This window comes from Bombina bombina, chromosome 2 (assembly GCF_027579735.1).
Source record: "Bombina bombina isolate aBomBom1 chromosome 2, aBomBom1.pri, whole genome shotgun sequence".
Taxonomy (NCBI): Eukaryota; Metazoa; Chordata; class Amphibia; order Anura; family Bombinatoridae; genus Bombina; species Bombina bombina.
This window is the reverse complement of record NC_069500.1, coordinates 1,318,385,668-1,318,410,795: the sequence shown is the minus strand read 5'-3', so window position 1 is coordinate 1,318,410,795 and position 25,128 is coordinate 1,318,385,668. Positions and strand designations below refer to the sequence as shown.

The 25,128-nt window shown below is 36.9% G+C and overlaps 1 protein-coding gene across 1 annotated transcript in view; it reads left to right on the top strand.

Annotated features, from left to right (window-relative positions):
* ABLIM2 (actin binding LIM protein family member 2) overlaps nucleotides 1–25,128 on the top strand; it is a 470,688-nt gene that overhangs the window by 62,797 nt on the left and 382,763 nt on the right. The window lies entirely within an intron of this gene.

Sequence of the window (25,128 nt, the reverse complement as noted above, 5' to 3'; positions counted from 1 at the left end):
GGAGGCCAAAAAGTAAGCGGTACACTCTATAACCACAAGATCCGTACCGCCATCTAAAGTCAGTAGTTATGAGTTTTACGTTACAAAGCTGTACCATAAAACTCATAACTAAATTGTTAAAAAGTACACTAACAGCCATAAACTACTTATTAACCCCTAAACAGAGGCCCTCCCGCATTGCAAACACTATAATAAAGTTATTAACCCCTAATCTGCCGCTCCGGACATCGCCGCCACTATTAAAATGTATTAACCCCTTTTCTGCTGCTCCCCGACATCGTCGCCACTATAATAAACCTATTAACCCCTAAACCGCCACCCTCCCACATCATAAACACTATTTAAATATAATTAACTCCTAATCTGCCGTCGGCCCACACCGCAGCTATAATAAACCTATTAACCCCTAAACCGCAAGCCCCCCCACAACAAAATATACTTAAATAAACTATTAACCCCTAAACCTAATGCCCCCCCTTACTTTATATTAAAAATACAATTTCCCTATCTTAAATTAAATTAAAACTCACATGTTAAATTAAATAAATTAAATTTTAAACGAACAATTAAACTAAGATAATTATTAAACTACAATTAAATGAACTACAAATTAAATTAAACTAAACTACACATTAAAAAAATCCTAACACTACTCTAAAAATTACAAAAAGTATCTAATTACAAAAAATAAAATAACTAAATTACAAACAAAACAAACACTAAATTAGGAAAAATAAGAAACAAATTATCAAAAATAAAAAAGAATTACACCTAATCTAATAGCCCTACCCTATCAAAATAAAAAAGCCCCCCAAAATAAAAAAAAAACCTAGCCTACAATAAACTACCAATGGCCCTTAAAATTGCCTTTTGTGGGGCATTGCCCCAAATATATCAGCTCTTTTACCTGTAAGAAAAATACAAACAGCCCCCCAACAGTAAAACCCACCACCCCCACAACCAACCCCCCAAATAAAATAACTATCTAAAAAAACTAATCTACCTATTGCCCTGAAAAGGGCATTTGTATGGGCATTGCCCTTAAAAAGCATTTAGCTCTTTTACATGCCTAGACCCTAAACTAAAAATAAAACCCACCCAAAAAAACCTTAAAAAACTAAAATCACTAACCCCTGACAACCCACTTACAGTTCTTGAAGTCCCGCTTGAAGGATCCATCCCGTCGTTGGTTAGTGTTAGGTTTTTTTATGGTTTTTTTTGGGTTTAAACTTAACTTTTTCTTTCCCCATAGACATCAATGGGGCTGCGTTGCGGAGCCTTTCATTCTGCGATCGCAGGTGTTAGGCTTTTTTTTTGCCGGCTCTCCCCATTGATGTCTATGGGGAAATTGTGCACGAGCACGTCAAAGCAGCGCTTGATTTCAGTGCGGTATGGAACTCAACAGAACCATATTGCCCGCACAAGTCTGCTTTTTTAAAACTTGTAATAGCAGCGCTATAGGGAGGTGAAATAACGCCGCTTTTGTGGCGGTCGTTAAAATCCCTATAGTGCTCAAAACTCATAATCTGAATGTTAATAAGATTTAAGCATCTGTTACCAGTAATAAGTTGGTAATTAGGGCTTGTAGTAGTAAATACGATCATTGAGTCTAAACCATTATTATTTTGATCAATATACTCTTAACTTAATGTACACGCTGGAACTTGAATAATAACAGCGTGCAATGTAAACAATTATTCCTCTCGAAAATGACCCAATGGGAGAAAACCGATCACACACACACCCTCGTCTGACCCAATTATAGGATAGGGATTGCAAAGGGCGGTATACTATTCGGCAGAGAGTAAATAATGGGCGCACATCTATAGGGTTGCCAAGCGATGATGTGAGCCAATCGGGAAACTCCTGTAGCACACACTCATAATCTCTGCAATCAGGAATCCGGAATGGCACTAGGGGAATGATATATGGCGCAATGCATCTGGATTGGTTGGTTACCTCAAATTAAGGGTTTTTAAAGTGGTTCACCCAGGTACTCAGCTTATCATTTTCACCAAATAATCTAAGCATTGATAAAGGCCAGTTTATAGGCTGAAAACGTTTGTTATTATTTTTGTACTGTGTTGAATACCCCTGGCACCTGAAGCCGACATCTGCAGTTATCGGCCAGGAAATGGGGGAATTTCCACATTTTTTAGTGGTGGTTGTTTTTGTTACTAAACCAACATTTTTTTCTTTCATGATTCAGATAGAACATGCAGTTTTAAGCAACTTTCTAATTTACTCCTTTTATCAATTTTTATTCTTTCTCTTGCTATCTTTATTTGAAAAAGCAGGAATCTAAGATAAAATGCAGGCCCATCTTTGGTTCAGAACCCTGGATAGCGCTTGCTGATTGGTGGCTACATTTAGCCAACAATCAGCAAGTGCAACCTAGGTGCTGAACCAAAAATGAACTTGCTTCTAAGCTTACACTCTTGCTTTTCAAATAAAGATAACAAGTGAAGAAAGAAAAAAATGATAATTTTAGTAAATTAGAAAGTTGCTTAAAAGGCATACTCTATCCGAATCATGAAACAAAAAGTGTGGGTTTAGTTAACACTGTTCCCAGGACATTACTAAGATCACTTCTAAAATCTTATTACCAGCTGCAGCATTTGGGTCCTGCACATTCCTTTTCATTTCTGTTAATCTCAATATATTGGAATGTTCCCTTAATATATTGGAATGTTTATAGACATTTTGATTGGTTAGTAGATTAACTAATCATTATTGTGGTGGGTGGACTTACTCTCAAAGCTGACCTCTTTCACTATTGTGATTGCTTAACCCCTTAACGACCGAGGACGTGCAGGGTACGTCCTCAAAAAAAAGGCAGTTAATGCCTGAGAACGTACCCTGCACGTCCTCGGTTTGGAAAGCAGCTGGAAGCGATCCTGCTCGCTTCCAGCTGCTTTCCGGTTATTGCAGTGATGCCTCGATATGGAGGCATCCTGCAATAACTTTTTTAAGCCATCCGGTGCAGAGAGAGCCACTCTGTGGCCCTCTCTGCACCGGAGATCGGTGGCTCCCTGCGTTGGTGGGTGGGAGCCGGACCGGGAGGCGGGTGGCGGCCATCGATGGCCCTGGTTATCTGCAGGGGGGGCGGGATCATGGGCGGGGATGAGCGGGGGCGCGCACGGACGCGCGCGCGTGCACGGGAGGGCGGGGGCGGCATTTAGCGGCCTTCTAATTACCAAAAAGCAACGCCAAAGCCATATATGTCTGCTATTTCTGAACAAAGGGGATCCCAGAGAAGAATTTACAACCATTTATGCCATAATTGCACAAGTTGTTTGTAAATAATTTCAGTGAGAAACCACAAGTTTGTGAAAAAATTTGTGAAAAAGTGAACGATTTTTTGTATTTGATCGCATTTGGCGGTGAAATGGTGGTATGAAATATACCAAAATTGTCCTAGATCAATACTTTGGGATGTCTACTAAAAAAAAATATATACATGTCAAGGGATATTCAGGGATTCCTGAAAGATATTAGTGTTCTAATGTAACTAGCGCTAATTTTGGAAAAAAGTGGTTTGGAAATAGCAAAGTGCTACTTGTATTTATGGCCCTATAACTTGCAAAAAAAGCAAAGAACATGTAAACATTGGGTATTTCTAAACTCAGGACAAAATTTTGAAACTATTTAGCATGGGTGTTTTTTGGTGGTTGTAGATATGTAACAGATTTTGGGGGTCAAAGTTAGAAAAAGTGTGTTTTTTTCAATTTTTCCTCATATTTTATATTTTTTTTTATAGTAAATTATAAGATATGATGAAAATAATGGTATCTTTAGAAAGTCCATTTAGTGGCGAGAAAAACGGTATATAATATGTGTGGGTACAGTAAATGAGTAAGAAGAAAATTACAGCTAAACACAAACACCGCAAAAATGTAAAAATAGCCTTGGTCCCAAACGGACAGAAAATGGAAAAGTGCTGTGGTCATTAAGGGGTTAATCAATAATAGCAATTAAATGTAGTAACCCTAGTAGTACTTGTTTTATATCTATCATTATGATGATTTTTTTTTTTATTGCTTCATGTACACCTCAGTTTCCTCCATAGGATATTCAAAGTATTTGCATTTCATAATCTACAAATTCTGAGATTGAATTGAAGGTACACATGAATCCTTCCATCTTACTCATTTCACTCTTGAGAATTTATGCAGGGTGCTGAAGAAGAGGTGGGCAGTAAAGTGTGCATGATCTGTACTGTATTAGTCAGCAATGTTAGAAACAGAGATGCTGTACTTTGCTCAGAAAGATCCACCCCCACAACAACATTTACCATTTTACTTCATTAATTATTTAGATAATTTTCATGATTATTTACAGCATTACTCTTGTATGCTCACATTTTTAATAACTGTTTTCTGGAAAACTTGTGGTGCAACATGCACTTCAACTAGAATAGTAAAATAATACCACACACACATACACACACACACACACACATACACACACACACACACACACACACACACATACACACATACACACACATATACACACACATACATACACACACATACATACACACACATACACACACACACATACACACATACACACACATACATACACACACACACACATACACACACATATACACACACATACATACACACACATACATACACACACATACACACACACAAACATACACACACATACATATACACATACACACACATTCTAACACACATACATACACACAAACATAAACACACATACATATACACATACACACACACACATACACATATATATAATTTTGGAAATGGACTGCACTCTCAGACCAGAGTGGGTACACATTCCAAGCTGCTAGCAAAACACACAGCCCTGGTGACTCACTAGTACTCACAGGAAGCTGTGTTTGCAATCAGTGACTCTAGAAGTTAATCCCAAACCAACTTTGGTACAAAGCCCAATATGAGAAACCACATAAAAATATTAGCAATCAGAATAATCTGTCCATATACAAGATAAACAACGGGTGGCCCAAGGTCTGTCGACCACAAATCCATATCAGGCCACAGATAAATCCCCTGGTCTTGCAGCACCTGTCAGTCACTTACCCACTTCAGATATCTGGATCTGAAGCCCCTGTATTTGCCACACGACCACCTAAGTCTTCAGATCAAGCATCTGGCTCTGCACCATTTGTTAGTCATATACCTGCCTCAGATCTTAGAGCAGACACCTGGCTCTGCAGCTCCTCTATCATTCATATGGCCAAATCAGAGCTTAGAGTAATCCTCTGACGCTGCATCCCTGCCATTCACATGTCTACTTCAGACCTCAGAAGGGCTGCAGTGCCAGGGGTTTGCTATGTCACTCACATGATCGCATCTTAGCTCATACCATGCAGCCCTGTAATACTTATGTTATTCACATCCTTCCATCAGACTTCATCTCAGACCTCATGGTTCTGCAACACCTATAAGCCTGCCACATACACACATCTGAGACATTATATCATTTTATTATTAGCCAGTAATGTTCCTTTACCCACAGTTTAGAGTATTAAAGTAAATGAATTAATGTGTATTGCTCAGGAAATCAAGCATCATTAGTCTATTGTTTCCAAAGTATACAGCACCTGGGAGCAATCGGTGTGCAAGCTATAGGGGTTCTGCACAATACCCCAGGAAAAGCAGCAAAAAGGAGAAAATAGCCGCACCATGAAGGTTCAAAATGTCAAATGTTCTTTATTAAGGCAGACTGCAATTCAACAACAACGTTTCAGACCCATGTCCTTAGTCATGTATGGTTAAACAAGCACTGACATCACCTTTAAATACCCATACAGACCCAACCCCCAAATACCTGAACACAATCTGCCTATTGAACACACCTACATCTAGTGGTCATGTGCATAATATATTACAAAGTTAATGCCTTCAAGTTCACAGCAAACATATGTCTAAGGCAGGGGTTGCCAACCTTTCGGACCTCAGGGACCACTTAACTCACAATTTTGAATCCCGTGGACCACTAACATGATTTTTTTTTTTTTAAAAGGTACAAACCACTATGTGTATGTGTGTGTATGTATATATATATATATATATATATATATATATATATATATATATATATATATATATATATATACACACACACACATACTGCACATAACTACTAGTATAACTATAGCTAAGTTTACATTATGTATATATTTACACATTTTTAAGAATTATTTTTCGGAACTAACTGAATGACAGAAAAGAGAGAATACTTCCAAATGACAGATGAAGGGTGAGTGACAACTTTTGAGCTTGAAACAGAGAGGCAGAAAGTGAAAAAAAAGAATTATGTTTAAAAGGACCACAATACTTCCAAGTTACCTCCCCAGTTAGGAATTATTCAAAACTACTTATGATCATGGACAGACATTGGAGTCATAAATTAAGTTTATATCAGAAAGCTCTCAATATGGATTGAGCTAATCATGACTGATGTTACTGGCAATTACTGTAATACTGGTGGGATATGACCAATCCAGTTCTCTATTCATCCCACCTGGAGTTAAAGTACCAAGCTCAAAAATCCAGAATGCCTCTCTTTTTTTAAGTAATTTAATCTGAACACCTCCTCTTCCTAGTATGTTAAACATGTTCTAGAATTTGAAATCTCAACTGACTTAAATTATATCCAGCTGATAAAAAATGATGAGCTACAGGGGCATCCAATTTCTTAGTTCTAATGTTGCTTTTATGTTGGGTAATACGTTCCCATACTGTACGGGTGGTCTCACCTACGTACCCCAACCCACAAGGACATTTAATTCAATAAACTGCAAAGTCAGTATTGCAGATATTATAATCCCTAATTTCATATTTCTTACCCGTGTTCGGTGGGTAAATGTCTAACCCCCTAATTAGACTATTGCAGTTCGAACAGTTGAGACAGGGGAAGCATCCCAGTTTCTTTATCCCAATATCTGCCCTTACCAGAGTATCTCTCAAATATTTACCTCTTTTATAGACAGGCATTGGGAAATTTCTGAATTCCTGTAAGGTGATGTCAGTGCTTGTTTAACCATACATGACTAAGGACATGGGTCCGAAACGTTGTTGTTGAATTGCAGTCTGGCTTAATAAAGACATTTTGAACCTTGATGGTGCTCAGTTGAGTGTGTTCTGTCACTGTGTTTAATGTCCCTTTAAGGCAGTGCAAACATAATGCAGACAGAGACACGTTTTATCTCATACATCTTCAGTAAGTGTCAGTGTCAGCTGGACAGCTCTCTGCAAAAAGCATTTTCTTTTTTTCTTACAAGGTGGGTAGTACAGCCAATGAGGAGCCACATCACCCAACCCACATTACTGAAGATAATGACCTAGATTACAAGTGGAGCACTATTAGTAGTGCAGGGTGCACTATCCACATTGTGACTCAGTGCTAAGAATAGTCCACTATCTGGTATTACAATTTGTGATATACATATACCATTGATAAAGATAGAGCACTCTACTGGGAATTTAAGTTGAAACTTAATTTTTAATCCAAAAGTTAAAAAAGCAGCTTACCATGTCAGTTCTACACAGGCACCTTTGTCAATTGCATATAATACAAGCTAAAAATCTTTTCATAGATAAAGGTTTGGAATTTGTGGAGTAAATGGCTATGGTACCCAAATGCAGCATATAGTTGTAAAAAGCTGACTAGAAATATCACATGAACATCTCTATGTAAGAAAGGAAGATATTTTATTTCACATTTCTTAAGTATTCACTGTAAAGAGACTTTAAGCAGCCATTTAGCTATTGGTGTTTTTTTGTTTGTTTGTTTGTTTGTTTGTTTTTCCCAACTTAAAGCTGGACAGCAGCTAAGTAGAACTTTTTACACAGCACTTACTCTGGTAAGCTGAAGAAATTTTGAGGTAAAATATCTTATTTTTTTAACATAATTTTTATTATGAGCAAAGATTGCACAACGTCAACCAATAGCTTCCATTTTTACATAGAGATTATCAGGTGATATTTTTCAGCTTTTACAGCTATACTGCATTTACTTTATTTGATTTATCATATGAGTATTATGTCCCTTTAAAGGGACATAAAAATCAAACTTAAACATTCATGATTTAGATAGAGCATTCCATTTTAAACAACTTTCCAATTTAATTTTAACATCAAATGTGCTTTGTTCTCTTTCTATTCTTTTTTTGAAGATTAAACCTAGGTAGGCAGATAGGAACACAGGAGTGTTTGTAGCAGTCTATGGCTGCAGTATTTGTAACTATATATAACATTGTTATAAACAATGTTGCAAACACTGCTGCCAATTGACTAAAGAAACATCTAAAGAAAGATCCACGCCCCTGAGCTCACCTAAAATTACTCTTTAACAAAGGATACCAAGAGAACTAGAGATAATAGAAGTAAATAGGAAAGTTGTTGAAAATGTCATTCTCTATGACATTTACTGTCCCTATAAGTTTGCAAAAATGTTTGTAACAATGTTTTATATATAGTAGTCAAGCCACGTGCACGCTCCTGAGCTCTCATGGAAAGTTTTATTAAAGGATACTAGGAGAAAAAAGTCATTTGTATACAGAAGTATATTGGAAATTATGTAACAGTGTTTTTATCGGTGGAAACTGTTGGTGGGTGTGATCAGTACTTGGTTGCTGCCAGGGTTTCCTGTATTTTTTTTCCAGATGCTGGCATCTGAAGAGCACTGCTGAATAATATGTAAGGGCATTAGCCCCATTCCAGTCAAAACCCATGGGGATTTTAAACTTCCTTTTCATAGCCATTCCAAACCATTAGAATACTCTCCCTTTCAAAGAGTAAAACTGCTCAAATTATTAAACAATATAACAAGAAAATCTAGTGAGACTTATAAAAAACAATAACAAAAACTGTGCGATACATTGTTATCAGAAAATGTTGGTTCCATATTTTCCTTCTGTGAAGATCTGTAGAAGTGGAAAGTTAAAGGGACAGGAAATCCTTACATTTTATTTTATGATTCGGATAGAACAAACAATTTTAAACAACTTTCCAATTCGTCTATCAGATTTTCTTCATTATCTTGTTATCCTTTTTTGAAGGAACAGCATTGCACTACAGGCAGACAGATGAACACATCTAGTTAGCCAATCACAAGAGACATATGTGCGCAGGCACCAATCAGCAGCTAGCTCCCACTAGTGTAGCATATGTGCGTATTCTTTTTCAAGGAATACTAAGAGAATGAAGCACATTTGAAAATAGAAGTGAATTTAAACGTTTCTTAAAATAACATGCTCTATCTGAATCATGCAAGTTTCATTTTGACTGTCCTGTCCCTTTAAAGTAAAACACTGATAATTGATTAATTAGAATTAATCACAGACTAATGCTTGAATGTAGGATTTATTATCACTTTATTATTACTATCAATTCATGATGTTTGCAATTAATAATTTAAAGTGATGGTAAATCTGAGCGTTTAACAAACGCTAGGATTTACCATCACTAAAAATAAAGTGGAGTTTAAGTCATCATTTTTTAAAAAAGGGTGCTAAACTCACCCTTTCTGGGCCACAGCAGTTTATTAAACTCAGCAGTTCCGGCCGCCCACGACACAGCGCTCTCCTTTAATGAGGTGACGTTTGCACCTCTAAACCAATAGCCGTGCGTGTCAACTGACAGTGTTCTGTATGCTTGCACGGCTATTGGTTTAGGGGTGGAAACATCACCTCATTGGTAAAAGAGCGCTGTGCCATAGGTGGCCGGAGCCACTAAATTTAGCAAACTGCAGAGGCACAGTCAGGGTGAGTTTAGCGCTATTTAAATAAATAATGACTTAAAGGGACACTGAACCCAAATTTTTTCTTTCATGATTCAGATAGAGCATGAAATTTTAAGCAACTTTCGAATTTACTTCTTAAATCTTAGCAGCCAACCCATTTTAGGTTCAGCACCATGGATAGCGCTTGCTTATTGGAGGCTTAAATTTACCCACCGATAAGCAAGCATAACCCACGTTCTCAATCAAAAATGGGCCAGTTCCTATGCATCACATTCCTGCTTTTTAAATAAAGATAGCAAGAGAATGAAGAAAAATTGCTAATAGGAGTAAATTAGAAAGTTGCTTAAAAATGCATGATTTATCTGAATCATGAAAGAAAAAAAATTGGGTTTAGTGTCCCTTTAAACTCCACTTTATATTTAGTGATGGTAAATCCTAGCGTTTGTTAAACGCTCATATTTACCATCACTTTAATATGTTTTACCAATATGCTCTCATGGAAAGAAGCTATGTTTCCTAGTATTCATATTATACTAGGACACATTTATATATATATATATATATATATACAAAATAATACTGGAACTTTTTTGTTCTCACTAAAGAAATCTCTCTCTTACACAATGCTCTAGTGGAAGTATACTGACTTTCTCCACTTATATGATGTTTTTTTTCATAGTCATATCGGCTCTGACTTTACACTCTAGTGCTGGCAGAATTAATAAATCACTAGAATTCCTGTTTGCTGCAGATGATGACATGTTACTGTGGCAGGAATAGAAACAAATTACGTTACTGGCATGAGTATAGGTTTGCACCTTAGAAACTCTATAAAGTATATTATGAACCCTGCATGTGTCCTATGTTTTTACCTATGCAAGTGCATTTAAAAATGTTTACAAATCTATGATTGCAGTTAAAAAAGTATACTGCCATGTTCACGTTTTCATGTCTATTAAATCATTTGATTGTTATGTTTTTAGAATTTTATTAAAAAATCAGTAACATCCTCTGATCTCCATGGTAACAATCAGCTAAAAATATTGTTTGTTGAACCTTACCTTTTGTAAACATACATTTTGCTGGAATTTCCCCAAGCTAAGCTATAGTATAATAACTACCAGAAAGACTCTCAGATGTTTTTATATAATAGCATACCTCCCATCACTGTTTTGTGAGTGGAGCCATGTTGGGAAGGGTGGGATTGTTAATGTGTCTGGGTGGTCGGTGGGTGTGTCTTGGTGCTCTGTGGGTGTGTCTGGGCAGTGTGTGGGTGTGTCTCGGTGCTCTGTGGGTGGGGTTAAGGGAAATTCTTCAAATAGAGCTATATGGCTGCCTCAGAGGGACAGAGCTTAGAACCAGGGACTGTCCCTCTCAAATAGGGACAGTGTGGAGGTCTGTATAGCGATTCTGCTGCTTTATACAGTCCTGTGTATTAAAGGGACATAACACACATATGCTAAATCTTTTGAAAGTGATATAGCATAACTGTAAAAAGCTGACAAGTAAATATCACCTGAGCATCTTTATGTAAAAAAGGAAGGTATTTTACTTCAACCAGAGTAAGTGCTGTATAAACAGTTATACTTTAGCTGCTTTCCAGCTGCAAGCTGAACCCCCCTCCCCCCAAAAAAAAAATTAGCCAATTAGCCAATCAGCATCAGCAGTGCTAAGGTAATGCTTTGCCTTTGCTGTGATCTCATGAGATTTCCTAGAACTTACTTAAACTGAATAGGAAAATAACATGACTGTGCCTGCACATGACAGATGCACACTCCCTAGCAAGTCCTGGGACAAGCATCCTGACTGGCTGCTTAAAGTCTATTTACAGTGGGGTGTGAAAACTTACAAAATTTTGAGGTAGAATATATTCCTTGTTTACATAGTGATGTTCAGGTGATATTTTTTAGTCAACTTTTTTTTGTTTTGTTTTTAAATGAAGGTAAATGAAACACTGTAATATAAAATGTTTATTTATACATAAGAAAGCAAATTTACAGTATATACATAGTAACTGTAGATGCGATTGAAAAAAGACAGAAATCCATCAAACTTATACAAAACTTAATATACTTAGAATACAGTATCTAAAAGGAAACTGCAAAGCAATAGATCAAAATGATAGTGGCAGTCCTTTTATAATAATAAGCTCAGTTCAGATGGAGATTGGCCATTGATAAACAATTGCAGCAAACAAGTTGTTAATGTTTTAAAAATATATTCACCCCCACCTAGTATGTTATTTGATTGCAAGACTGCAAAAAAATTAATTACAAGGTTTTTACTGTCTGTTTAAGTATTAAAAAATGCAATGCATTATTCAGTCAATATTTATTTTGCCTGTTCTTGTATTTTACATACTAAAATAGATTTTTCACTCCCAAGAGATGCTAGAGTGCATACTGCATATGCAAATATGCTGCAATTTAGATGATGTTGCTACAATATACACTATGGCAGATTAGCTAAAAGTCTTATCTACAGTCTTCAAACTCTCATTAGACTCAATTTTTTTACTGTTTCAATATCATTCTAAGAATGTGTGTAAACTTTAATGGGCATAAAAAAAATAACATGATTCAGATAGAACATACAATTATAAGGAAGTTTCTAATTAATTTCTATTATTAAATATACTTTGTTCTCCTGGTATTCTTTGTTGAAGAGGATACCTAGGTAGGTATAGTCTGGATAACTATATGACATCAGTTTTGCAACAATGCTTTTGAGGCATTCAAGTTAAAATTAAACTTTCATGATTAAGATAGGGCTTGGTCCCAATGGTTCATTTTTGCTACTTTAACAAAATAATACTAAGGAAATAAATAAAATGTGATAATATAAATAATTGTTGTCCCTTTAAAAATAATTTTTGCTAAACTGCTGCCATATAGTGCACTAGACACATGCATGCTCCTAAACCTACCTATCTGTTTTTTTAACAAGGGATATAAAAGAACAAAGTACATTGAAAAATGTCTTAAAATTCTATGCACTGCCTGAATCCTGACATAAACAAATGTGTGTTTCATTTCCTTTCCAGTGAATGGGTTTAATATAATAAAATAGATAAAGGAAACAAAACAATTTTAAATGATATTTTTAGTCTGTCTTATGTACAGCTAATTCCCTCCTTCCACATACTTTAGTGAATCTGCTGTTTAGAATAACACAGGAACTGATGCCACCTAAGAGTTTACAAAGACTATAGAAACTGAAGAGATTAATAAATGATTGCATTTACTGTATAAACTTATTTACTTGACCTCTGTTTGGCAATAGTAAAGAAAACCTTGTAAATAGGCTGCTGAAGGTGTATGCTCTATCTCACTGGTTTTCTAACCTGACCTCAGGCCTCCCTAACAGGTCATATTTTCAGGTAAAATAACCATGATTACTTATCAGCTATTTCACCTGTGCTCTTTTTCAGATATCCTCAAAATCTGACCTGTTAGAGAGGCCTGAGGACTGGTTTGAAAACTAGTGCCCTAGATTGACTGCACAAAATGTCAGTTTTACATGGTTATAAAGCATTTGTTTTAAAATACATTACATATTTCATGTCTTTGCTGAAAAATGGATGGTTCTCCTCTGAATAAACCAACATGTTTAGGGTAGTTTTATAGTAAGTTGTTCCCACCAGCCAGTGAGCAATAGATAACTTTGTATCTATGTTTCCTGTTAGTTTTTGTTACCTTACATTTTTTTTAACTGCTTTTTCATATTCATATATGTATAATGCAAAACTGTAACTTTATTGTTCCTTTTAATAGTACAATTTACCCAAGCAAATGTGTTAAATGGTAACATTGGATGTTTTTTTATTATTCTGCAAGGATTATAGAGATTAATGTGTATTTTAATTAAAACAGGCTTTGTAGTTATGTGGAAAGATGGTTTTGCATGATCAGATGATGCAAGAACATTCTTTTCTGTTGTTAGCAAGTGGGAGAGAGCTTGTGAAAAATGATTTGCAGGTGCTTGCTAAATAGTGGCAATCTGCATTGTGCTGAATGATCAAGGTTCTTTTCCTATTGCAATTTAGTGAAACAGTAATGGACGTTTGCTTCAAGGAAATTAGGTCAGGCTTTAAAAATGCTCAGTCAGTTAATCAAACTCGATCCCTTTATGCAAAAAGCAAAAATACTTCAAAAATATATCTTTAAATGCAACTGTTTAACTTATATATTTGAAATGCTATAGTTTATCATTTATTTTTTTCTATTCAAATTTTGATTATACATGTCTAGTCATATACAATACTTTTATGCATTGGCTTTATCTTAAACGTAATTTGACATAGCTTTGGATGATACTTGTTAGCTGTCCCAATTCTCCATGGGACAGTGCTGTATTTGGTTTCCAAAAAATCTTTGTTGGACTTCTGTATGGACTTCGCTACTAGTCCAGAGGGAAAAAATATTAAGAAAAAACTCAATTTTTTCACTTGTCCATTGCAATTGCCTTTTTCATCCAGGAGTAGTGGAAATGTGCAGGTGTTTGTGTGTGTGTGTATATATATATATATGTATGTGTATATATATATATATATATATATATTATACATATACACATACACTCCCAGCACTCACCAGCTAGCTCACAGCTAAGATAAAATCACACCTGGAAAGGTTAGTTACCGCATCTGACCAAATGGGAAAAACTCAGGCACCATGTCAAGGTCCTTTCCACTGCCTGAGTCCCTAACACAGCCACACCATGCCAGCTTACAAAGCCAAACAAACTGAGAACAAAGAAGGGGTGCACAGGTGGATGTAATCACCCAGAGAAATACAAAACACGGAAGGGAACTGCACTCCAAGACCGGACCAGGTACACATCCAGTGACTCAGCAACATCCCAGCCCTGGGTGCTAAATAGCACTCCAAAAAAGCTGTGATGTCACCAGAGCCGCAGGCAGTTAACCCCAGTCTGGATGGGTGCAAGAAACAAGGGGCCATTTGGCCAGATGCGGTAACTAACCTTTCCAGTTGTGATTTTATCTCAGCTGTGAGCTAGCTGGTGAGTGCTGGGTGTCTCTATGTGTTGTATTACTTTTTGTTTTTAATCCCCCTTATTTCTTGCACCCATTCCAGACTGGGGTTAACTGCCTGTGGCTCTGGTGACATCACAGCTTTTTTGGAGTGCTATTTAGCACCCAGGGCTGGGATGTTGCTGAGTCACTGGATGTGTACCTGGTCCGGTCTTGGAGTGCAGTTCCCTTCCGTGTTTTATATATATATATATATATATATATATATATATATATATATATATATATATATATATATATATATATATACATAAAACTTCTTCGCATTATATTTATGCAAATAAGGGGCCAAATTACAAGTGGAGCGCAAACAATATTTCTGGTTTTCATGATCGTTTGCATGCAGGTTAAATTGCACTCATATTACAAGTTAAAAATAAACTCGATTGTTTGAGCACAATTCAAGTTAACGCTTGTTGGGTTAGCGCGTACTAACAGCTGTGGTTAACTGTTTCACAAAACAAAAAAGTCTCACAAAACACATCAAAAATACACTTATACTCAAAATATCAACATCTAATATTTATTGGGGGGGAAAAATGCGCAAAAATTTTATAAATGCTCAAAGATATGAGGTGACAGGTGTTAAATTTTTTTTTTTAAAGGGCTTTAATATTGAGATCTCTTCATGTCGGGTTAGCGCCCTCGAGAACATGAGTTCGGGTTAGCGCAAGTAGGGTGTTTTTCCCCCACTTTTTTGCTACATTGACTTCTATGGGGAATACGTACGTTAACGCATGTACAAAATTCTCATTGCGCTAGAAGTAAGCTGTTAGCACGAGCGCAATAACTTTTTACTTTCAACTTGTAATACAATCATAACCTGGCAGGCACAAAAAGTTTACTTCTAGCACAATTAGCACTCCAGCAAAATCGCTAAATAGCGTTTTACTCATAATCTGGCCAAAATGTTTTTTATGTATATTGTGGTATCAGAGTCTTCTCAAATTACATTACAACAGAACATTAAAATAATTGATTTAGTTTAATGAGATGATATCTTTGAATCTCTTGCATTTTCCAATTTAGCAGGGCCTACTATTTTCCAGTGGGCTGGAGCTGGCGTACCATTAAAAGGGCCATTTGGGGGGCCTTTAAAAGGGCCTTTGTAAGGCATTGCCCTGAGATAAACAGCTCTTTTACTTTAAAAAGAATACAAACACCCCCTAACACTATACAACCCCCACCCCCCAAACTACCAAGGGCCCTTTAAAGGGCCTTTTGGGGGTCCCTTAAAAGGGCTTTTTGGGGGGTCCTTAAAAGGGCCTTTTGTAGGGCATTGCCCTGAGATAAACAGCTCTTTTACTTTAAAAATGAATACAAACACCCCCTAACACTATACAAACCCCTACCTCCCAAACTACCAAGGGCCCTTAAAAGGGCCATTTGGGGGGCCCTTAAAAGGGCCTTTGTAGGGCATTGCCCTGAGATAAACAGCTCTTTTACTTTAAAAATAAAGGCCCTTTGCAGCCTTTTTTTTTTTCTAACACCTGAGTCCTCATATCTTTGAACCCTTGTAAATGTTTAATGCAATTTGTTTGATAATGTTTATCAGACAGTGTTTTTATGAGTGTAACTGTACTTTTAAAGTTATTTTTTATGTTTTTGTGCAACTTTTTTCTCTTGTGCAACAGTTCAACCAGAGCTCTGAAGTTGCACTAAACCGTTGTGTGTTAAATTTCACTCAAGCGAATGTGTTTACTTTCAACTGTAATAAGTGCGCTACTTCCTATGTGTGTAAAGAGGCACAAAATACCCCTTATCGCTTGCACGCTACACTTAGCCATTCGTAATCTAGCCCCTTTATTGCATATATCCAGAGACCTAGTGCATCAAATCTGTAAAATGTCAACACAGAGAGTGAAAGAAAACATTGTTTCTATCAAGGCACAAGCTTTAGGTCAATCAGAGATGACATTCTAGAATATCTTAAGACATGTTTTAATAACACCGGATGAGAAACAATGACAGACATGTCACAGGTTGATTTCTTATATGGGTGTATGTACTGGATATAATTAAAAATATAGTTGTTCTATAATATCAACCAGGTTTGGAGAGATTTTTCTGGCTTGCTATAAAAGGGAGTGGTTACTTTCCTTGTCCATTCTGGAAGGGGTCTGGTCAGAAACCTAACCTCAGATAAAAAATATATTTAACTGTGATTTCAACAAAAAAATGTGTTCATTCTACATGGTGGCTGCTTGCACTGCATGTTTGGAACCGAGTATATTCTTTTGGTAAAGTTATAGGTGCTGTCATATTACTCCTTTTTATTTTAAAAGCTGTTGCTTTGTGTAGTTGTTTGTTAAAGGGACACTGAACCCAATTGTTTTCTTTTGTAATTCAGATAGAGCATGCAATTTTAAGCAACTTTCTATATTACTCCTATTATCAATTTTTCTTCGTTCTCTTGCTTTCTTTATTTGAAAAAGAAGGCATCTAAGCTATTTTTCTTGGTTCAGTACCATGGAAAGCATTTGTTTATTGGTTGGTGAATGTATCCACCAATCAGCAAGAACAACCCAGGTTGTTCACCAAAAATGGCCCGGCATCTAAACTTACATTCTTGCTTTTCAAATAAAGATACCAAGAGAATGAATCAATTTTGATAATAGGAGTAAAATCGAAAGTTGCTTAAAATTGCATGCTCTATCTGAATCACAAAAGAAAAAATTTGGGTTCAGTGTCCCTTTAACTCTTTTTTTTTATATAAATTTACTGTGACTTCATTTTATTTTTAATAAATCTTCTTGTTTTTGCCTTTGTCTAATATTTGAACCACATTACCGAAGAGACTGGTAATAACAGCACTGTGTTTTTAGATAGATTTTTGCTAAATTGCATTTTGGGATTTTTAATCTGCTAGTCTTGGTTTCTCCTTAGGATTTCTCATATAATAATCGTAACCCCTTAATGACCAATTAAGCAAACTGAAGCTGTGTCCTTAGAGGTTCATGTGGTGGCAGCAGAGATAGTTTAGTGTGGGTGGAATTAAAGGGGAGTTTAGGCATTTTCTGGGTCTAGTACAGACAAGTGTTTGTTATCCCTTGCATCCACTGAACTAAATCACAGGCTTGCCTGGAGCGTCTAGACAGTGACAAACTGGTTAAGGTGGAAAGGGTTGGTTAATAATTTCTGTGCCAAACCGGTGACTTAAACAGGGTTGTAAAAAACCTTGTAAATGACAATCATTTTTACAGTTACACCCCCTAACCCCCAGTATGTGGCCATCTCTGCCCATAGATTGATAGATAACCTTATATCCTTATGCCTTTGGATAGGTTTAACCCCTTAATGACCACAATGTACCCTCTATGTCACTGGTCGTTAAGGGTTTTTTCAGGACATAATAGCACAAGTCTAGCAAGAACACGCTATTAATTCCCTCCCTCCAGCAGGCTTAGTGGAAAAGAGCAGTCTCAAAGCTGGTGGCAAAACCGTGCTATAAAACAATCAAGTCCAAAAAAAAGGCCAGCGACATACAGGGTACGTCGCTGGTCCTTAAGGGGTTAATGGAACTGATTAAACTTTAGTATGTGTGCTCAAATTGGTTTTAAAAATGCTGTTTTTGTGACCCCATATAGTGCTATGAAAATCTTTGCAATCTGAATAAAAAAACTGCTGAATTATCTTGGCTATACTTTGGTTTGGTGATAGGTCTTGATACCTACTACATCTACATAAACAGTGTGAAAGTGAAATTGCTTTGTAAAATGCTTATGTAATTGAACTTTGGTATATCTGATTTGAGATTTACTACAAAAATTAAGTTATTTAAAGGGATATATTCCATACCTCTTAACATTTGTGGCTAAATATGAGGGACACAGGAGGCTGATAGGAGCCCGTCACCATTTTGTGGGTGGAGTCGCGTCGGGAGGGAAGAGATCATGTGTGGCTAGTGGCCGTGATTCTGGGTGTTTCTGGGTGGTCTATGGGTGTGTCAGGGCAGTTTGTGGGTGTTTCTGGGTGTTCCATGGGTGAGGCTAAGGCAAATTCTGCAGCCCTAACCCTAATCCTAATAACATTAATATTAATACATCACAATAAAACAGTAACTGTATTGCCCTTTTTAATAGTAATATAAATTTGCTTCAATTTTTTTTAACTTGTATGGATCCTGTAGGGTTAATGAGACTAGTTTTTCCAATATAATGAATTTAATTATGGTCATATGAACACTGAAAAAACAGCCCACAAGCCACAGTATGGCTTTTAACAACATTAACTATATAATTTGTAAATGTGATCCGAGTGCTTGTTCATTTTCTGAGGCTAGTCAGTAGAATAAGAAATAGCTTGCATCAAATAAAGGATTATGAAATCATAATGTAATTATCTTACAAATGGGCATTCAATTAACTTACATTTGCTTGACCGACATCCTGTTGATCTGTGGGAAACTCAAGGTTCATTTAAGGTGATGAGACATGGCAGAAAATGATCATCCTTAATTTGCTTGAACTTCATAACACTTTTTTTTGTTAATTGATGCGAGAGGCCTACAGGGCAAACAGGTGAATACTGTGGGCAGACTTTACTTATATTACACTTTAGTGTAGTTCTGGTGTTATATCAGCATTATAGAAGAAAGAAAGGAAGGAAGAAAGGAAGGAAGAAAGAAAAAAGAACGTAGACAACAAGAGGAACCAAGCAGTGACCAGGCACACACCTATGATAGAAATCTAAGCTTTTTAAATGTAATCAAATACAACCTGTTATCTGTGACTTGGAAACCTGTAACAGTCTTAAAGGGACACTAAACCCAATTTTTTTGTTTAATGTTTCAGATAGAACATGCAATTTTAAGCAACTTTCTAATTTACTCCAATTATCAATTTTTATTCGTTCTCTTGCTATCTTTATTTAAAAAGCAGAAATGTAAAGATTAGGAGTCAGCCCATTTAAGGTTCAGCACTCTTGATAGTGCTTGCTTATTGGTGGCTACAGTTAGCTAACCAATAACCAGAGATAACGTAGGTTCTGAACCAAAAATGGGCCGGCTTTTAAGGTTTACATTCCTGCTTTTTAAATAAAGATAGCAAGAGAACAAAGAAAAATTGATAATATAAGTAAATTAGAAAGTTGCTTAAAATTGCATGCTCTATCTGAATTGTTAGGTTGGGTTTAGTATCCCTTTAAGCTTTATAGATGCACTAACTCTCTGGTAGCCTATGCCACCTCACATGTAAAATCAAATCTAAGAGGGAGCCTCCTCTGATGCACTGTGTTTTAATTAATAACTGGATGTAGCTTACCAGTTTAAACTCCATATATAGGACTTTAAAAACAAGGCAAGTCTTTGGCTTCTATTTCTGCACAGGATATAGATGATGATATAAAAAGATATGAACATTTGCATAAATTTTGTTTGTTTAAAATGACAGGATAATGAATTAATACAATTAAAAGATATCCATAATTCTATATTGCTTTAAAAATATAATTTTGCATTAGAAGTCATTAGTTAAATAATGTAAGCAAACCCTTGTTTCTTGCGCACATTAAACTGAATGCACCCCCCATACTTGGTAAGTGCTAATTAATGCGCTGGCTGGATACAATAAACTTGAAATATTGCTTTTGAAAACTGGGGTAAACTGTTACAGTGAATGGTACCGGTCGACACCAGCATTAACCCCACTGTAAATATGACTATATTGCCTGAACTCCCCAACACATTAACCCCCTAACCACCATTCCATCACATAAATCCCCCAGTGTGATGTTTTAATAGCTGTATGTTTACACCTGCTATTGAAATGTGGCCCATAACCTTCCATATTGCCTGAATTTACATAACTCTCCCATGTTCTCATTCATCATTGTATGTAATGTCTATAATGCACAGAACTGATGGTTTTTGCATTGCTTTTTTAGTGGAAGTGAAAAGGGCAAGTTAGAAATGTGTTAAAGGGTGACAAATTGTAATCAGTTTAAAAACATGCAATTTATTTGACAGCTTTAAGGCTTTGTAGCTGGGACATGTTTGTGATCTTTGTTTGACTATGTATGGCAACTTGACATAAAAAACTATTTGTTTATATTTATGGCCAGATTACAAGTGGTGTGCTATTTATCTCTTTCACCAATGCCGGATTGGCCAACCACGATACCAGAAGAAGGAAAGTGTGTACATTATACTGAGTCAACGGAAAATAGAGCTGATCTCCAAATTTTCCAGGGCTGCTTTTTATTCCCAATCCGGCCCTGTCTTTCACTCACCCGCAAACACTGCTGGAAGTAAACTGGTAATGTATGTAGGTTAGCGTGCGTATTACAAGTTGAAAATTAATAATTTGCGTGTTGGCGAAACCCTACACACGCAAAACTCAGGACTACGGATATCGCAACCGCATTATTTTCTTCTCCCCTTAAACCTCAATGAAGCGCACAATAAAATAACCCTAAAACAGTTTGTTGAAACTTAGCATTTATAAGACAGCACACTCAGGTAGGGTAAGGATTGCGCATTGTATGGCACCAGCGTCTGCAAAAATGTTTGTAACAAGGTTATACATATAGTGCTAGAATACAAGTGGCACGTTTTTTAGTGCTCCCACTCGAACGTAAACTTCTCAAGGAGTAAGCTTTTTTTCACGCTTACAAGTTGAAAGTAAAACGTTTGCATGAGAGCAAAACCAGATGCACGCTAATTTCCAGACTTTGCAATATCTATATGTGATAATGTTAATGTAAAATAGATATCTGTACCTATATATCTATAAGAATAGATATACAGGTATAGGTATACGTGTATATATATATATATAGATAGATAGATGTATTTTACATTTATTTAATAAAAATAACATTGTCCTGTATGTGAAGAACATTGGAATGTTAAATGTGTACAGTAAATACACAGTAATACACATTATAAAATATTATTATGGAATTATTTTTTAGACACACATACATGTTTATATATTATAGGCCTTTGCATTCAAATTTATAGCAATACACCGTATACCCTTTAACCGTTACAAATATTTTTTACGAATATTTATATGACTATTTTTATCAGATAGTGTTTATATGAGTGTAACAGTTTATTTTAGTATATTTATGTTGTGTTTGGTGCAACATTTTTGAAACTCACTACCCATTAAATCGTGCTTACTTTCAACTGGAAATACAATAGCTGTTTCCATTGCGCGCAGAAAGACGAAAAAACCCTATATCGCTTCTAATCTAGCCCATAGTGCGTAAGTGGACAATCCTCAGTATACTCTCATAGAAACTTTTCAACAATATATACAAGTATAAAGCGGTAAATGTGATATTAAAAGTAAATAGGAACATTGTTTTTCTTTTAATTATACGCTCAATCTGAATGATTCATTTAGACTTCTATGTCCCTAACTAAGGCACAAACTTGCAAATTAGACCCACTCCATTTAGCAAACATACAGTAAACTGCAATGCCTTTTATCTATTGTTGAATACAATTCTACACATACTTTGATATTTTTCTCCACCTGAATGTAGGTCTTATTCTTGTGATATGGTTTTTTTTGTTTTGTTTTTTAACTTCTGTTTCTCCAGACATCATTGTAGTTGCCATTGAAGGTTCTGTCATATTAAAGGGACAGTCTACACCAGAATTTTTATTGTTTTAAAACATAGATAATCCCTTTATTACCCATTTCCCAGTCTTGCATAACTAACACAGTTATAATAATATACTTTCTCCAACATAGGTGTGTCCGGTCCACGGCGTCATCCTTACTTGTGGGATATTCTCCTCCCCAACAGGAAATGGCAAAGAGCCCAGCAAAGCTGGTCACATGATCCCTCCTAGGCTCCGCCTACCCCAGTCATTCTCTTTGCCGTTGTACAGGCAACATCTCCACGGAGATGGCTTAGAGTTTTTTAGTGTTTAACTGTAGTTTTTATTATTCAATCAAGAGTTTGTTATTTTGAAATAGTGCTGGTATGTACTATTTACTCAGAAACAGAAAAGAGATGAAGATTTCTGTTTGTATGAGGAAAATGATTTTAGCAACCGTAACTAAAATCCATGGCTGTTCCACACAGGACTGTTGAGAGCTACTAACTTCAGTTGGGGGAACAGTATGCAGTCTCTTGCTGCTTGAGGTATGACACATTCTAACAAGACGATGTAATGCTGGAAGCTGTCATTTTCCCTATGGGATCCGGTAAGCCATGTTTATTACGATCATAAATAAGGGCTTCACAAGGGCTTATTAAGACTGTAGACTTTTCTGGGCTAAATCGATTCATTATTAACACATATTTAGCCTTGAGGAATCATTTTATCTGGGTATTTTGATATAAGAATATCGGCAGGCACTGTATTAGGCACCTTATTCCTTAGGGGCTTTCCCAAAGCATAAGCAGAGCCTCATTTTCGCGCCGGTGTGGCGCACTTGTTTTTGAGAGGCATGGCATGCAGTCGCATGTGTGTGGAGCTCTGATACTTAGAAAAGACTTTCTGAAGGCGTCATTTGGTATCGTATTCCCCTTTGGGCTTGGTTGGGTCTCAGCAAAGCAGATACCAGGGACTGTAAAGGGGTTAAAGTTTAAAACGGCTCCGGTTCCGTTATTTTAAGGGTTAAAGCTTCCAAATTTGGTGTGCAATACTTTTAAGGCTTTAAGACACTGTGGTGAAAATTTGGTGAATTTTGTACAATTCCTTCATGTTTTTTCGCAATTGCAGTAATAAAGTGTGTTCAGTTTAAAATTTAAAGTGACAGTAACGGTTTTATTTTAAAACGTTTTTTGTACTTTGTTATCAAGTTTATGCCTGTTTAACATGTCTGAACTACCAGATAGACTGTGTTCTGAATGTGGGGAAGCCAGAATTCCTATTCATTTAAATAAATGTGATTTATGTGATAATGACAATGATGCCCAAGATGATTCCTCAAGTGAGGGGAGTAAGCATGGTACTGCATCATTCCCTCCTTCGTCTACACGAGTCTTGCCCACTCAGGAGGCCCCTAGTACATCTAGCGCGCCAATACTCCTTACTATGCAACAATTAACGGCTGTAATGGATAATTCTGTCAAAAACATTTTAGCCCAAATGAACACTTGTCAGCGTAAGCGCGGCTGCTCTGTTTTAGATACTGAAGAGCATGGCAACGCTGATACTAATATCTCTGAAGGGCCCCTAACCCAGTCTGATGGGGCCAGGGAGGTTTTGTCTGAGGGAGAAATTACTGATTCAGGGAACATTTCTCAACAGGCTGAACCTGATGTGATTGCATTTAAATTTAAGTTGGAACATCTCCGCATTCTGCTTAAGGAGGTATTATCCACTCTGGATGATTGTGACAAGTTGGTCATCCCAGAGAAGCTATGTAAAATGGACAAGTTCCTAGAGGTGCCGGGGCTCCCAGAAGCTTTTCCTATACCCAAGCGGGTGGCGGACATTGTTAATAAAGAATGGGAAAGGCCCGGTATTCCTTTCGTCCCTCCCCCCATATTTAAAAAATTGTTTCCTTTGGTCGACCCCAGAAAGGACTTATGGCAGACAGTCCCCAAGGTCGAGGGAGCGGTTTCCACTTTAAACAAACGCACCACTATACCCATAGAGGATAGTTGTGCTTTCAAAGATCCTATGGATAAAAAATTAGAAGGTTTGCTTAAAAAGATGTTTGTTCAGCAGGGTTACCTTCTACAACCAATTGCATGCATTGTCCCTGTCGCTACAGCCGCATGTTTCTGGTTCGATGAGCTGATAAAGGCGGTCGATAGTGATTCTCCTCCTTATGAGGAGATTATGGACAGAATCAATGCTCTCAAATTGGCTAATTCTTTCACCCTAGACGCCACTTTGCAATTGGCTAGGTTAGCGGCTAAGAATTCTGGGTTTGCTATTGTGGCGCGCAGAGCGCTTTGGTTGAAATCTTGGTCGGCTGATGCGTCTTCCAAGAACAAGCTACTTAACATTCCTTTCAAGGGGAAAACGCTGTTTGGCCCTGACTTGAAAGAGATTATCTCTGATATCACTGGGGGTAAGGGCCACGCCCTTCCTCAGGATCGGCCTTTCAAGGCAAAAAATAAACCTAATTTTCGTCCCTTTCGTAGAAACGGACCAGCCCGAGGTGCTACGTCCTCTAAGCAAGAGGGTAATACTTCTCAAGCCAAGCCAGCTTGGAGACCAATGCAAGGCTGGAACAAGGGAAAGCAGGCCAAGAAACCTGCCGCTGCTACCAAGACTGCATGAAATGTTGGCCCCCGATCCGGGACCGGATCTGGTGGGGGGCAGACTCTCTCTCTTCGCTCAGGCTTGGGCAAGAGATGTTCTGGATCCTTGGGCGCTAGAAATAGTCTCCCAAGGTTATCTT